The 16,201-nt window shown below is 41.0% G+C and overlaps 1 protein-coding gene across 1 annotated transcript in view; it reads right to left on the bottom strand.

Annotated features, from left to right (window-relative positions):
• Window positions 1–16,201, bottom strand: part of sipa1l1 (signal-induced proliferation-associated 1 like 1) — a 68,824-nt gene that overhangs the window by 38,085 nt on the left and 14,538 nt on the right. The window contains exon 2 of the mRNA XM_063902396.1: window positions 9,024–9,077. The gene's annotated coding sequence lies outside the window, so the exon portion shown is untranslated. The remainder of the gene's footprint in view (window positions 1–9,023; window positions 9,078–16,201) is intronic.

Here is a 16,201-nt window from a genome sequence, read left to right as displayed (position 1 = left end):
GGGTGTCTGGATCTCTTGTACATACAAAGCATCTGAAAGATGAAAAGAGGAGGGGAAGCTTCAGTGCTGCTAGGATCAACCACAAATGGTAAAATCTAAAAAAAAAACAGGTTTATTCTATTCTGAATCAGAGATGTGGGGATGAGCAGATATCCATCAACTGATGACCTTGTGTTAGCACATTTTTCAATGTATTTTTAAGATGTTTATTGAAGTAATAAATGTGTGTGCATTTGGTTGAAGAAAGCAGTAACGTAGCCTTAAAATATGTGTGAAGTTTATTTGCTGCAAATGCTGAAGATCCCCTGACTTTACATGTGACGGTTAGCCTTAAAGCTAGCAGCTGCTCAAGCTTAAAGGTCTCCTATTATGCTCTTTTATGGCATATATTATAGGTCTCAAATATTTAAAAAACATGTCTCTGACGTGTGTTGCTCAAAATACCAATCATTGATTTTAGCATGTCTGCTATCCCTCTGTTTCAGCACCGTTTTCGAAAGTGCTGATTCTGTGACTGTCGCTTTAAATTTGAGCTGGGCTGAAGCTGGCCACGCCCCTTTGGAGCGTCATGATCTCTCTGGAGAGAGAAGTTTCTAACGGAGATACTCAGCTAAACGCTGCCATGATTAAACGCCATACTACATTCAAACCACATCAACCATTATTTCTGAAACACTTCTCAGTGTTTACCACTAGAACAGTGACATTATATATTATATATTCAACAACTCGTAAGTCCCTCCTGCATATATCCTGCACAGAGACACAGAGGTGCTGCGGAGGGGATTCAGCTCGCGACTGTATATGGGGGACGATAGGTTGGGACGTGTCATGTGGGCGGGATGTTGCCAGGAGTTCAATGTAAAGCCAGCCCACATTTAGTTTATGACGTCATATCAGCAGAAAATCTGGATCAGCTTGTTTGTACCCCCGTTTTTAGAGATGTGGGTTAGGAGGAAAAGAGAGAGGGTTGTATTTTCTGACACTTTGTGAGTCTCCTTACACATCGGGGGACACATTTATGTATAAAAGACAGCAAAAAGTGCATTTTGCATAATAGGGGACCTTTAAGAAGGTCTTCTTCTTCTGACTTTTAAGCTGGACCAGCTGCTGTCATGTGACCTAACACTTCACTGCACTTTGAAAGGGGTTAATTGCATTATTATGCTTAAGAAAATTGAGAAAATGACAATAATATTGTTCATTGCTATTATTTCTAGTACAATAAAGTCTATTGTCCAACAAAATTAGAGGGAGACAAGACGTTTGCCCACAGATATAAAACACTTCCTTGCCTTCCTACTGTGTGTCAGGTGTCCCACAAAACAAATGCATAAAATGACAGTGAAGTACCGATGTGAAATGCCTGTAAATGTCATTTACCAAATATAGTATTAATAGCAATCCACTCCAATAAGCATTCGATCAATAGATATGTTGTTTGTATATATCTGACGTAAACAAATATCCTATGAATTATTGAACCAGTGTGCTCACCACCATCACGTTGGCTTCAAACCATTCACACAGGAGGTATCTGGGTCGAGGGAGCTCTGATAAATCAGGTCCGTACAACCAATTGGCCTCGTAACAGGGTGATTTATTATTTATTGCAAGCAGAGAGGAGGATTTTGGGAGGGTGGGGGTTGCTCTGTTGGTTGGAGGATAAATAGAATGATTTTTAAATGCATCCTCATGTATGAACTGATAATGGTGACTATTGTACGTCACTTCATTTAAAAAAAAATCACTTGCCTGCTAGTTTTACGATAGTTATGCCTGTTTGAGATGTTGCTGACACAGATAACTCCACATTGCACTGGTTAATTTGGGAATAAAGCATTGTATTGATCAAATGGAGAGCTGCTGGTGGTGCACGAGGTTCAGCTTTAAGATTTGGGGATATTGTGCCATGCATATTGTATTGCTGTTCTGCTTAGAAAAACTCCATTACATAACAAGCACATTCAGTCCAGGCTGTCCATCCATCCGTGAGATGGACAGGTGGCGGCTAAATGGACTGATGAGGCTCAACACATGTTCAAACATCTCCTGGATCACAAGAACAGTGGCCATAAAACATCCCTGGTAAAACAAAACTGAAATGTGAGGTTTATGTAACGGGTCTGTTTTTGTCAAAAGCTGCAGGGGTGAAACTCTTTTACGTAATGTCCTGGCCTAAGCAATACTATAATTGGCCTGACTTGACTGGTATAAGGTCAAATTGAAAAATTGAAAAGTCAAAATTGCTGCTCCACTGCTCCAATTTTAAAGAAACAGGAGGTATGACACATGACACATCGTCGGTACTAACCAGCCCAAGGGGTGCCAGTTGTTTTCTTTTCTGAGGACAAAGTGTTTTATATGTTTTGATTTCAAATATGTGTAAAACTGAGGCTCCTGTGTTGTTTTTACTTCCCATTTCACTGAATGGCATGTCAAATGCTGGTTTGTTTTGATTTCCTGTTCTTTGAATTGAAGTCGAAGCTGAAAATATGTTTGCCAGTTTTAGTCACCTTACATTTTCAGTAATTAAGACACTATGCAGTTATACGTCAGCTTATGAATCACAATGAGACATGAAAAATCCAGCTGGTATCAATTTAGTACTGACTAGAATAACTGCAATATTTTTAGATTTCATGTGCCTTCCATTTTTCTTAAAGGACTTGGTTGCCAATTTGACCAAATGGATGCCAATGACAACCATCACTCTCCAAGCCTGAAAGGATATTTAAATGTAAGTTGTAATTGATTATTACAGTAGCTTAAACTGCAGTAAACCCAACCTACGACGAGTCTTCTGAATCTCTGCATTGAAAGCCTGACTTTCTCTGAAACACCTGGGCACTAGCTGACATTAACTTCAAAACGCACGCTGTCACACCTTGTCCAGTCTTGGGTGTCTCCATCAGACAATAAATAAGTAAATAGTGGACGACACACACATCCACTCAGGCACACACGCAGCATGAACAAGGGTCCTATCTGAGAGCATCCCATCCATTTACCAGAGCTCTACCATGCCTAAAAATAAGCCGCTAAAGCAACACGGAGTCATAGTGAAAGATACTGTTCAGGAACCTCAGAGGGATTTCTCCGAGCTGAAGTGGGTATGTGTGACGCACTAATTCCATTGTCAGTTTAGGTATTGGTGTGATAATAGCAAAAGATATTAGGTATTGAAAAAGACGTGTGATTTTGCAGTGTTCTTTATTTAACAATTTGATTCATCTGGGTTAGCTCAAGATCAAGGAGTCAAATGACTTATAAACCTCACATTAACTCAGTAAAACTTTTTCCACAAGGTTTATGAAATAATAACCAGCCAGACAGAGGCTATGAAGATGGCAGGCGAGCAACAAATTGCCCTAGGGAAAGTACAGAATTACAATAACCAATTTCAGTGTCAATGGATGCTAAACTGTTGAACAGATAATTGCATTGCGCCTGTCGAGGCTGGAAGGTCTGACGATGTCAGGTTGAAATGGTAAAAATAAAAAACAAAACATAGCTTAATGTAAGCACTCAAACCCATTAATATGTCTTCATCAATCCAATTCCATTCAATAGAGCAAAATGTCAGTAGAATAATAAAACCCAGCCTCAGTCAGCTGTGCTCAGACAGCAGCGATGAAGCCACTTGGTCCTCTTGCGAGAGCCACCTCCGCACCACCACCTCTAATCTGTGCCAATCAGATGACGCTAAACAGCCATTTGTTGTCGAGTTAGGCACCAGTGCACGCCCCCTCCTCATTCCAACAGCCAGTGCAGACCCGAGCAAAAGGGCTGGCAACGTAGCAAAAAAGCAAGGCACAGCAGTGATGGTGACAGAAATAGCAGAGTGGTGAATAATAGAGAAAAAGAACTGTGGTGTAATTAACATGGGGGCTCGAGGCTGATGTACTGTAGAGAGATAAAGAAAGGGAGTGAAGAGAGGGCGGTGAGGTAGAGGATGGAGAAGATCTGTGCGAGAAATGAAATAAATAAAGAGTGGGGAGTTTAGGAAAGGAACATTTTGTTAAACAGGGAAACAAAGAAGCAAACTGAGAGGATGTGAGAGACAAATTAAAGCCCATACTTTTCCATGGGGCCTGTTTAAATTAGATTCTATGCTTTTTATAAATCAAAATGCGAAGACAATTACATGTAACCCAGGAGCATCTCATCCTAACATCTCACTAGCTATGTTTCAATTCAATTTAAGCTAGTGACAGAGTACTTCTTTATTTATATGAAATAAGGTCCAAGCATAAATGAGGATGTGTTGTTATCCATTGCCCCAACCTACAGGTGACTTCTCTAGCCACAGAGAGAAAGCCATGGATTACAGACTTTAGAAAAGAGCTGCAGATTGCCAAAATGGCGCTGCTGCTCTGCGTGGGCAGGAGCAGCACTGCAGTAAGGAGAGGAGTGAGTAGGAGAACTGAAAGCTGCTCACTCTTCAGTACGTGTGTTTGTGTGGCTTCTATGCAAGAAGATGTATAGATGGACAGAAGCATGGGCAGTGGTGGAGAAATGACATGTAGGATAAATGACAGGAAGTAAGGAAAGGATATGAATGAATTGAGCCACAGAGGAATAACACAGATTCCCACCTGAACTCTCAATCTTAGTATTGGCACATTTAGCAGAATAAATTTAGAACTGCATTTTTTTTCCCCTTTTTCTCAAACAATAAAATAAGCTTTTCCCAGAAATGCTCTACAGTGGATAGTTTGGTTTGTAAGAGGAGAAACAGAGACTTTGCAAACACAATGGTGCATCCCTCTCCAGTGACTCAGAGGCTATGTTGCAGCAAAGTTAAAATACGTCATATCTCTTAAATGTCAATATACACAGTATATCATAGCATTGCAATCATACAACAATCATTATATCAGCACTGCAATACAGCAGTCATATAAGCTGCCAACAAATGTCTTACTTTTTCCATTATCTGATAACGGAATTTCTTATTATTTGTTGGTCAACATATACTCCACAATGTTAAATATGCTTGAGGTAATTATGGCCTGCATATTCATGTCTTTGCTCTGATGGAAACTATATAGCTTTGGGGTCAGATGATCCTTAATCAGTCCTTTGCTGCATAATAGAAGCAGCTCCATTACAACCCTACTTGAAAAGGAGCAAGTAAAGCCATGCGTCTTGGCAAATGGATGCATTGTAATCAGAAGGGGGGAATATACCAAAAACTAAAGTGGCTTGTTGTGGCTGTTTATACCTTGTAAAAAGCTAGATTAAGTAAAAGTAAAAACATGTGGTTGTGACGTGCAGTGAACATATACTAAGGAAACCCTGGTTCCTTCCTGTTTTCTAACAGCCTTTGCTTTAGCCAAGGAAGCGGTCTCTCATTCCAACAGGAAACACATCTCTGCCACTTCCTGTGTCCGGCGAGGAAGTGACAGGGCAGACAGGGAATGGCTGAGCTATAGTCCAACCCAGGATTTAAGTCTTGGTTGGTGTGACTTCAAGAAAAGAAAGAAACATTTACAAACGGGTTCTGCAACAGCTCCATGAAGAGCAGTTTATCTGCTCAAGTGTTAATGTGTGTTAACACTACTCTGTTGCTTTTACAACACTCTGTATCCATTAGCGCTACCTGCAGCTGCTACTATCATAACTTATACTACAGTAACTCAGAGACTTCAAAGTTGAACTTATTAATAGTAAAAAGGAGGTTCCTATACCATATGTTTCTCAAACTATGTTTTGGGTCTGAAAAACACTTTTATACAAATGCTTTTGCTTATCTATGTTTTAAATGTTTACGTATTCCACCTTTTACTGTTTAGCACTAAGTAGCACCTGTATGTGACAGCTATATAAATGAACATAGAAACAGGATCAACCATTCCTGCAACAAACGTTAAGCCTGGTTTCACTAGCTATGCAGGTTTAACTGCCACACACACCAGTTGTATTGTACAATCACAATCAAATCCTAATTCTAAACTCATTCTGTCAACAAACATACTTATGTACTTATATAATGTATTTAAGAAGATCAGGAGCAAATAATAGTGTTCAAGAGTCCTTTCTTACCCAAAGGCTTCATGATCATTGCTTAAATGAAAATGTATTCTATGAATTGTATCTCCTTGTCCATGTAAATGTTATCTGTATTGAGCCTGTTTATCCAGAACATTCTCAAAACATTGTGAGGAGAGCCCTGCACAAGATCATCTGTCACTCCCACCTCAAACAAGCAGCCCACGACTTTAAAATTGGTCCGAATGGAAAAAAGAGAAATAATGAGCTTCAAAATCTTCCTGTTTGACCTAGAAAGCAGGCAATGCAACAATGTAGCTATTAGCTATAAGGCAGCAAAGGTGAATAATATCCAACTCCACAGGATACACCATTTACTGAAATTGACATTGGACAGCGGTGACCCCTGGTTAGTCAGAGGCCATTGTCAAAACCTACACACTGATAATAAACCCTGTGGAAGTACGGAATACATTGCCGTATTTGTATTAGTGCTCCTGCTGACAGGTAGGCAGAGGTTTCCGCCCAATTATAGAGGGAAAGGGATGAAGCAAGGTAAGGCGGGCCACTAGAACAGAACCTAATGAGGACGTGGTATGATTGCTGCGGGACTGGAGAGACACGCGCTCATTTTGTGCCCACGGTGAGCGCATTCGATTGGTGGAGAACAGCCATATGAAGTGGCACAGAGCGATAGAGATGGATGGGGAGAGATAATGGAAGTGAGAAGGATTGATTCCTCACTCAGTGTGAGAGCATGTGGGAGGAGATGAGATGTTGAGACTGAAAGTGGGAAAGAGAGAGATGGATACAGAAAGTAAGTGAGTAGTCAGTCCATACAGTCAACTACCCTCGCTCTCGCTCTATTTATTTATTTTTGTATCTCCATCCAACTTATCCCGCCCTAGCTGGCAGAGTCAGCGCTGGGGGAACCGTCCATAATGATATAAGTCCTCGAAGTACAGTCAACCCTGCATGCAACACATTACTTCCCATAACACAACCGACACTTTGTGAAGGCCGTAAAATGTAGCGTGTCACCAGAGGCAGAACCTGGAAACCATACATACAACGGCAAGGGAGTGCTCAAAGAGTGTCCATTTCCATTCAGACATTTAATGGATCTGTGTGGATAACTGTACCACACTGACAAGAGACGTAGCTATCCATAACATCCTCATATACATCCTTACGTAATCAGTGCTGCACTTTGTGGTTGGTCAGTGAATCCCATAGAAGCAGATCCATTTACCATATGCCACTGAACACAAAAAAACATGGTCCTTGAAAAGGTGTTGAGATCTTTTTTGAAGTTTGAGGTACAATTCCACTCCTTTCCCTCCTGTTAGGAATAGGACTATAAATGCCACTTTGCCGCAGTCACTGTGACTCGGTGCCATCTTAACTGACACTCAACTGCCCGGTGCTGAGGGTGTCTGAGTGTGTTTGGAAGATTTCATACTGCAGTGCTCTGTGTCCAAGTGCGACACACATGCATCTGCTTTTAAAGTAGATAAAATACTGCAAACCCATTTTTAGATGGTTATGTTTAGCCTGAAGTATCAGTGCAAAATAGCATCTCACTCCACAGCTTGAAGGCTTCAAGATAAAAACAAAAACGCTTTTAATAAGCCTGAAACTGAGCATGGCCTCTGTTGACTTTGCATGTAGAGGAACAAATATGCTAAGTTAGCGTCAAGGCTTTGAATTGGATCCAATTGCAAATATTTTTACACCGCTGAAATCCACATACCTAACTATCTAATCAGAGCATGAGGTGACTTGGCTTGTTCCAGTGCATTGTCACTATTTACATAACTGTGTCTTTATTCTCACAAAAACATTTCAGGGTATAAAACAAATGGATTTCATTTTCATTTCTTTGCCTTCCAGACATCCGCTGACCAATGGTGCTACTTTAACCCCAGCAGCGTTTAATAAAAGCACTCAAGCACTTCATTTATTTAGCTTTCTGTCTGATCTCTCATTATATTCCTTTCTTCCACTTTCTATTATCATCTCCATCATTCGTCCCTGGTGTGTTTCTTTCACTCTTCAAACTATCTCTCCTTCCTGGTCTTTCTCTCCCTCCCTCTTCGAACTTGTGTGAACATAGTAGTGTCTGTATCTGTGTGTGTGTGTGTGTGTGTGTGTGTGTGTGTGTGTGTGTGTGTGTGTGTGTGTGTGTGTGTGTGTGTGTGTGTGTGTGTGTGAGTGGGAGGGAAGGGAGGAGAGCAGCATTTCTGGCTGGAGGAGGAGGTGAGAGAGAAAGAAGCGACAGAGGGAAAAAGAGAGAGAAGCAAAGAATTTACTGGAACAAAACACGCCGTTTCAATCACGTAGATAAGAGCCGCCTACTCACCATGTTTTATCTCAAAGCAGATTACTCCTCATTTTAACAATATATTATATTATAATCCCTAAGTATATTGCATTATTTATAACCTAGGCCCACCAGAACATTATAATTTGGAGTTTGCCACCCGAAGGAACTACATTAGAGCTGCTATTCCCACCATCTGTCGAGTGTCTGGATAGATTAACTCCATCACCATCGTGGGGGAAATTTACTTTTTAGTTCCTAGGAAAGACCTATTTACTTCGTTGTGGACAAAAGTAATCGAGCATTTTAAAATAAACTATAAATAGACATGCATAGCCACAGGTGAGCTATCTTATAAATGAAATTGTAGCTAAGAAATACATGTGGCTGGTATTTCGTTCAAGAGGCGATGGAATGTCTCTTGGATGAAATGTAACGGTAACCAAATGTCTATCATCAGCGAAATTGCATCCAAAAGTGGCAACAATGACACAGACTAATATTGGTCTTTCTCCTGAAACAGCTCCATAATACAAGGTAATTTACTTCAAAAAGTGGTCATTTTGGGGAAGAATAAGTGCATCATAAGAACAGTTTCCTTGACAACACTTGTACGAGTGCCACCTGACGAAAGTACCCCAAACTGGACAAAAGAAGCTTATTAACAGCCGACCTTCAAACCCAACTGAGTCATTTGGATACTCACTGATGATTCCTTGTTGAAGCCAGTAAACTCAGAGGCACAGGCTCCCAGGAGACCCTGAAAGAGACACAGGTACTTATTAAAATAACTAAAATGATTTACACATAAAGTACATCCCTTATTATCCCCAAATGTATATCTTGGCTGATTGGATTGGTAACACATTTAAATCCTTTTCCCCAGCTGAACTCAACACTCAGGAGGGACTGCGCTCTGGCACAGAGGTTTCCCAAATACACAGCTTTCTTATTTACCAAAAGCAGCCAGGAAAACATACAGGTAGCAGCTTCTCATGTTAAGCCCGAAAGTCCCTTTTCTCAGGTATCGTATGAATGAGTGTTTTTGCAGTTCCCACAACTAACAGAGCTACACGTCTACTCTCAAGCCGATCACATCACACCAACTGGATATGGTAATAACCACAGGTCTACAATAGTCACAAACCTGACGTGGCTTTCTGGACTAACTGTGTTGCCTAAACTATAAAATCCAGCCTAGACACATTACAATGCTAACAGAACAGGTTTTCATATTCCTCAAGACTAAACCTGTCCAAGATCACTGATGCAGATTCTGAAGTGTAACCCTGGGAAAAGTATGCAGGACTAAAAGACTGCCTCCTTTTTGTTCCATTTCCTCTTGTTATAATGGCTGAAGGACACACTGCATATCTCTACTAAATATGGGCCACGCTCTGCAAAGCCACATAAGATCTCTCAGCTTGTTAAAATCACCTATAAAAGCCTCTAAGAAAACATATCAGTGGCGACTTTGATGGAGTAAAATAATAGTGTTTATCAAAGCTGAGACCATCACAGGCACACTAACAAGACCCTCAAAATCATCCTCATGACTATAATGATGCATGGAGCCTAATTTCCCCAGTCTGATGCATTTCATCCATTAGAGATGATACAGAAGGGACTCATAGCCATTGTGTTGAAGCAAACCTAATACAAAAAAAATGTATGCTAACCAGCGCAGTTGGTGACAAAGGTTGACAAAAGTGCAGTGAAAAGTGTATTCACAGCTCAACTATCAGGCAGTTCTGCACATATGTCATTTCCTCCCTTAGGTTGGCTAGATTTACCTGATTTGGAATCATGTCAACCAACTTTAAAATCCTGCTTTCAACCAAATATCACCGATCCAGTAATTATCTTGTTAGCTACAATGCTAGGCAACATGGTTGACATATCTGACAAACGTCATATGTATGGACTTGACTTGGTGTGATTGAGAGCTTAATTGAACCAGCTCTGTGAAAGAGAAAATCGAAAAATGGTACAAACTGGGCTGGCAAAAATATATTTTTTATAGAAGGTCAAGTCTTGTTTGACCTACCTTGAAAAAGGTCTTAACATTCGAGATGCTCTTCAGTGTTTTCTCTGCATTGTCTCATACAGTAACTGAGATTTCAACACACTTGAGTTACACATTTAGTTTTGATGGTTTCATCTTAGAAAAAAAGAGTTCATCAGCTAGTCTCCAAAGTCATGCCCACTTATAATTTCAGTCGTAAATCAACACCTGGTAATGACTCAGGAAATTGTTTAGCAGAGGTGGTAAGTGACAGACAAGTATAACAAATCCCTTCCTGTCATCTACTAAGATTAATTGGACAAACACTGACAAAAAGTCATTAGTTTAGTCACTGGAGGAAGGAGAAAACAGTTTTCTGAATCTGTAATGTGTTTATACTTTACTGATTGAGAGAGGCTGCCCTTTATTCTGAAGGTTAATGTCATATTTTGGGAAAGTGTAATTATTTCTTCTAACTTTAGCAAGAGGGGTGTATCAGCAAACACCAAGATACAAAGTTCTATGTTCTGATGTGCTGTATACTAATATACTCAATTATATATTGGTTTGAACTGCTGTCAAAAACTGCATTTCCTCACTCTTGACTTCGTATGTTGTTAACCTAAACAGTCGGCTTCATTACTATCTCTCCATATGCCAAGCTATTGGTGCAGACTCCTAACCCGGACCTTGGACGGCTCTGTAGTCTGCTGTCCTCAGGCTGCCGTTCAGCCTAATGAGGCTTGCTAATGGTGCACCCATGTCAATCTGGAGAAAACATTCTCCTCTATGCAAACTGAAACACATGTACACAGTAGCTCAGTGCACTAACGCGCACTTTCCACCAACATCAATATCTGCTAAGCTGATGTAAGGACACACATAAACGTCTGTCATCCTATCGCACTCTGCATTTCCCTTATCATTTATTTCCTGAACAGCTGTTGACTTTAAACCTGTCTTGTTCTATCCAAGTTTGTTTTAGATCCCTATTATATTGGCCCTTAAATAGCTGTATCTTAAACTCTGCATTCATATTTCCCTCAGCTTCCTTTGCACAATGTCTTAATGCTTCAGATTTCTGTTTGATAGTGGATGTTAACTTGTGCTGGTATATCCTGTGTTAAGGCTGTTACAGAACTCCCTTTTCTAAAGGTGTTTTAGTGGGTTTGTAATTCAGAAGATGGTCAACGGTTTAAACATCGGACCCACATTTGTAGGAGATAATAGGAAAGCGTGTAATGGCCATGAGCATTCAAACTGGAATGAGACATGCAGTACTTGAACTATGTGAGCGACCTTTTGTTCAACCCCCCTCCACTTGTCCACCAGTGGTGACTAGTGCAGCATGGCCTAACTTCGATTGGCTTCACAAGGCCACACACACACACTCACAGGAACTTGTCCATTAGTCATGCTCTGTTAATGTGACTAGTTAATGATTGTGAACCCTGTTTCAACACATGTATAAAGTGTGACCTGTGTGGGTGCACATGACAAAGGAGAGTTAAAAGCAAAGAGTCCAGTTTGCAAGCTGTGTTTTAGCTTAAAGAAAAAATACATATACGAAAAGACTGTCTGCGATTCTGAATTGCTAAGCTAACTAGACCAAAAGGAAAACAACACGGTCTGCATTTTCTTTCATTATGCACAACCTATTGTTCCCCATCATTATTTGAAGAAATGTCTGGAATCACATCTTTTAGAGCAACTGCATAATGCAATCAAGTTTGTCTGGGAAAGTACAGGGAGCTGCTGCTATGAATAATAGTGCTTCTGCTATTTAGGAGAAACAAAAAAAAGTTTAGGACACAGACAGGGCAGACAGATGACAGAGAAATGAGAAGGAGATGTGGGTTTTGGAGAGCAGAGAGAAAAAGAGAAAGGAAGAAAACGAGGAAGGCAAAACAGGTCAGAGCTGGTAAAGCCATCGTGTGGGCTGGCAGGACTGTTTGTGTTTTGGGCCAAAGCCACAAGCATCTCCAGAGTCTTTTACACGCCCTGGAGCTACACTCAGGGCTATTTACTGTTCAAAATAAATAAACAGATATAGATATAAAGTGTTGTAAGGTGAGGGCTCCTTGAGAAGTCTGCTGTGATTCTCAACATCTTTTCTTGTAAGTGATTATTCAACACATTCTGGCCTCTCAGTTGGACATCAAGCACATGATGAGATGTTGCCCATCTGGTAAAATCAAGTACAAAATGTCAAGTTCAATCAGCAAAACATTCAATAAATCCCAAATGTACTAGACCAATGCTTGATTCCCCTCCTAAAATACATTCTTACTTTAAATATTAGGCATGTTCCATCCATTAGCCATAAAACAAAATCCAATATGGCCAAATTAAACGCTTTGATTAAGAAGAATGTGTGCTTTGGCAAGAATTTTCAGGAGACAGCTTGACAATACAAATCATGCTGTGGCATACGGGATTCAGAGAGAGCATTAGCTCAAGTTGCAGGTCGTAAAAGAGACAACGTCCAGATGTCTGGCAGGATGCACAAGAACGCAGCAGAGGATTTACACTGCTAGTTCTCTTCCCAGGCAGCTACTGACGGCTGTGTGTTCCTCCTGTTTGAGAAATCAAGTCTTTCCTGGGAACCATAAGGAACAAGGCGGAAGCATTTAAAGGAAATTGTTGAAGTTGGCATTGTTGAATATTTTTCTTGGAGTCAACAAAACCCATGAATAGACCGGAACCAACACATCCACAACACTTACTAATACGAGTTTTTGCATTCAACAACGGGGCAATGCAGTTTTTAGTAAAAATGTATGCAAGTTGAAAAGAATGGCAAAGTTTTGGGACTGTTTCTACCAGCAGATTGACATACAAAAATCCATAGGGACTTGGCCTGGGAGCTGGAAGGTCACCAGTTCAAGTCCCCGAAAGACCAAGTGCTACCGTGGTGTCCCTGAGCAAGGCACTGTTCCTTACACTGCTCCCTGAGCGCTGTAGATAATGGCAGCCCACTGCTCCTAACACTACGATGGGTCGAATGCAGAGACTTAACGGCGGCAGAGGTCACGTCAGTAGGGACTTGGACTTTGAAGGGTTGCCGGTTCACGTCCCGACCAGAACAAGGAAGACGGACTGTGGACTGATACTGGAGAGGAGCCAGATCACCTCCTGGGCGACTGCTGAGGTGCCCTTGAGCAAGGCACCGAACCCCCAACTGCTCCCTGGCGCCGGCTCGACTGGCTGCCTCTCCGCTCTGGATCCTCTCATTGCATGTGCATGTGTATGTACATGTATACTGTAACTATAACTGTGTGAATTGTATGGGAATTTGCAACTGTGTGCGCATTAAAAAAGGTCTTCTATGGCGATGTATATTGGATAGGAATGGTTTCCATCTTCAGTGTTTTTCTGGCCCTTATCGGAGTATCAGGCTATAACTATTAGTATAAATAAATGATTTATTTTCATGGAATTTGCTGACTTTAATGTTTCCCCCAGACACATTTTGAAATATGTGAAAGTAAACTTTTGAGGCTGGAAGAACATTTACTCCTTCTCCCTCATTCAGAGTTTTGGATGTGCCCTAGCTAGGTTGAGTAGTTAAAGAGCAGTGTGCATGACATAATGGTTCAATCACATGTTTATGAAGCTGTTTTTGACAATGCTTCAGTTCATTTATCCAGACATTTGACCGAATTCTTGCACTTTACTATCATACTATATGGTTGCTAGGCTGTTGTGTCCCCATAGTCTTTCCTAAAGCATGCTGTTGAGGGCTCCAAGCGAGGAACAAAAGATAGATGACATGAGAGACTGGAAATAACCTTCCCCACAATGAGACACTTTTTTTCCTCTTATGGTCTAATCATGAACACTGATGAAAGCCTGTGCCTCATGCAATTTCGACTTGGGGGAATTAATAATCCTGAATATTGGCTTTTGTGTTCTTTCACAAAGAATTCAATTGACATGAATACCAAAATATGCTTGCAAAAACTGCCATAATAACCCCTTTCTTAGGAGACGAATGCAAATGTTGCCACGTGTGCTATTAGGTTCTCACTTTCCATCTTGTTGAGAAGAAGCATTTAACCTGGAAAAATAATTAGCACCTTTGAAGTACTTCTTTATGCAACCCTCTCTCCCATAGCCTGAACTCTAATCCTGCAATAGCAATGCCTTACACTCGTCAAGACAGTGGAAAAAAGCTGAACTGCTACGATATTAAATCAACACCCTGTTTAAATGACCCATAAAAAATACAAAAGCCAACATCACATCCAATGGGAAGGGAATGCCCCATATTTTAGGCCAATAAAGTATGGAGTGAGAAGTGATTCACAGGGGGAGGGAAGCAGGATACTCCATAAAACCCCATGAAGGTGTATGGGGAAGCTGTAGGAACTTGCAGAAAATTAAAATCTCCATGGATTTCATTTCAAAGCCACCGCGATCCAGCATAAGCAGCTTTGTTCCTTTGCCACCTATCCTCACTTTCTGCCCATTCTAAACCTATCTTTATTGTTTTGGCCAGCGTTCTCTATCAAGTCTCAGCTGCCTTCTTTTCACATTCCTCCGTCATGGAGACATAATCTTCAGTTTTTCCCTCTCCCACACTCTTCAACCCCTTCAGAAAAAGGGGATACAGTCTGGCGTAGCCGCTGTATCAAATCTATTTGTCGTTTAAACCTTCTTCAGACTGCAGGCTGGATTAGGCTTGCTGCTGATGCTATTCAACAAAACCTGGCCAGTGAGCTTTGAAGGGCCAAGCTTTTTTTACGATTTCTGATTTGCCAGAAGGAGTTCACCCAACAGCCATAAAAGCCTCCGATTTTCTATCATCATGGATATATTCATCAGAAGTGCGTACTCATGGCTGCTGCTTACATTAGAGTGTCTATGCAACTATGTTAAGTCAACACACTAAGAGCCTATTGAGGGAGTTGATGTTAATCCAAAGAGTATAGAGGACATTTAAGTGCCGTGGCAGAGATGTGTTTGCTTTTTTAGCCAACTATCAAGCTAAAAAGATGAGGAGAGCTGACAATAGAGGAGAGAAAAGTACAAGGAGAAAGTTTGTGTGAGTCCCAAGGAGTCTGGGAATCATCTGTGCAAAGGGAAATTGACTAAATGTGGCAAGGAAGAAAAAGCATTGCCAAAGTAGCAGATCCTCTTCTTCGACTGTAAATCACATCAGAGCTGAAGTCCAATAGCAAGAGATTTTTTTCTGGATAACACCCAGTAAGATAGATGGGTTCAGGGTCAAAGAGAGTTCTGCAGATAGAAAAATAGAGAGAGAAAATTAGTCAGGAGAGAGAGGAGGGTAGAGTCCCAACTTGAGTTCATAAGTTCAACGGGGAAAAGTGTTCCGTTCACTCCTCCCTGGTCTGCACTTCTCACAGTGAGCACAGGAAAATCACACAAAGATACCAGGTAGCCGAGGAACTGTATGCATCTGTGTGCAGCCTTGTGTTGGTGTGTGATCTATAAAAGCTACCTCCATCTCGGCCCTGAAACAGACCTGCAGCAGCATTAATATTTAACCCTTTTGGTCAAAGCACCACTTTTTACTGTTCAGCACCTCTGCCTCACCACAAGTACAAGCCCTCACAGATATCTCAAGTGTGTGTGTGTGTGTGTGTGTGTGTGTGTGTGTGTGTGTGTGTGTGTGTGTGTGTGTGTGTGTGTGTGTGTGGGTCTTTGTGGGGTCTATTGGGAATCGATGGTGTGGTAAAACCTTGATAATAAAAGTTATAAATCACAGCTACAATATGCCCAGCCTCTAAGCTAATAAAACTCCAGCCTACAATAGCTTGACAACAAAAACATGCTGTTTTTAGTTTCTTCTCTTTGTCTTGTTAGCATTCACACAATAAACAACAGCAGTGGCAGGGGTAGCCATGGCACTGCCA

This window comes from Eleginops maclovinus, chromosome 15 (genome assembly GCF_036324505.1).
Source record: "Eleginops maclovinus isolate JMC-PN-2008 ecotype Puerto Natales chromosome 15, JC_Emac_rtc_rv5, whole genome shotgun sequence".
Taxonomy (NCBI): Eukaryota; Metazoa; Chordata; class Actinopteri; order Perciformes; family Eleginopidae; genus Eleginops; species Eleginops maclovinus.
This window is presented reverse-complemented; position numbering and strand designations above follow the sequence as displayed.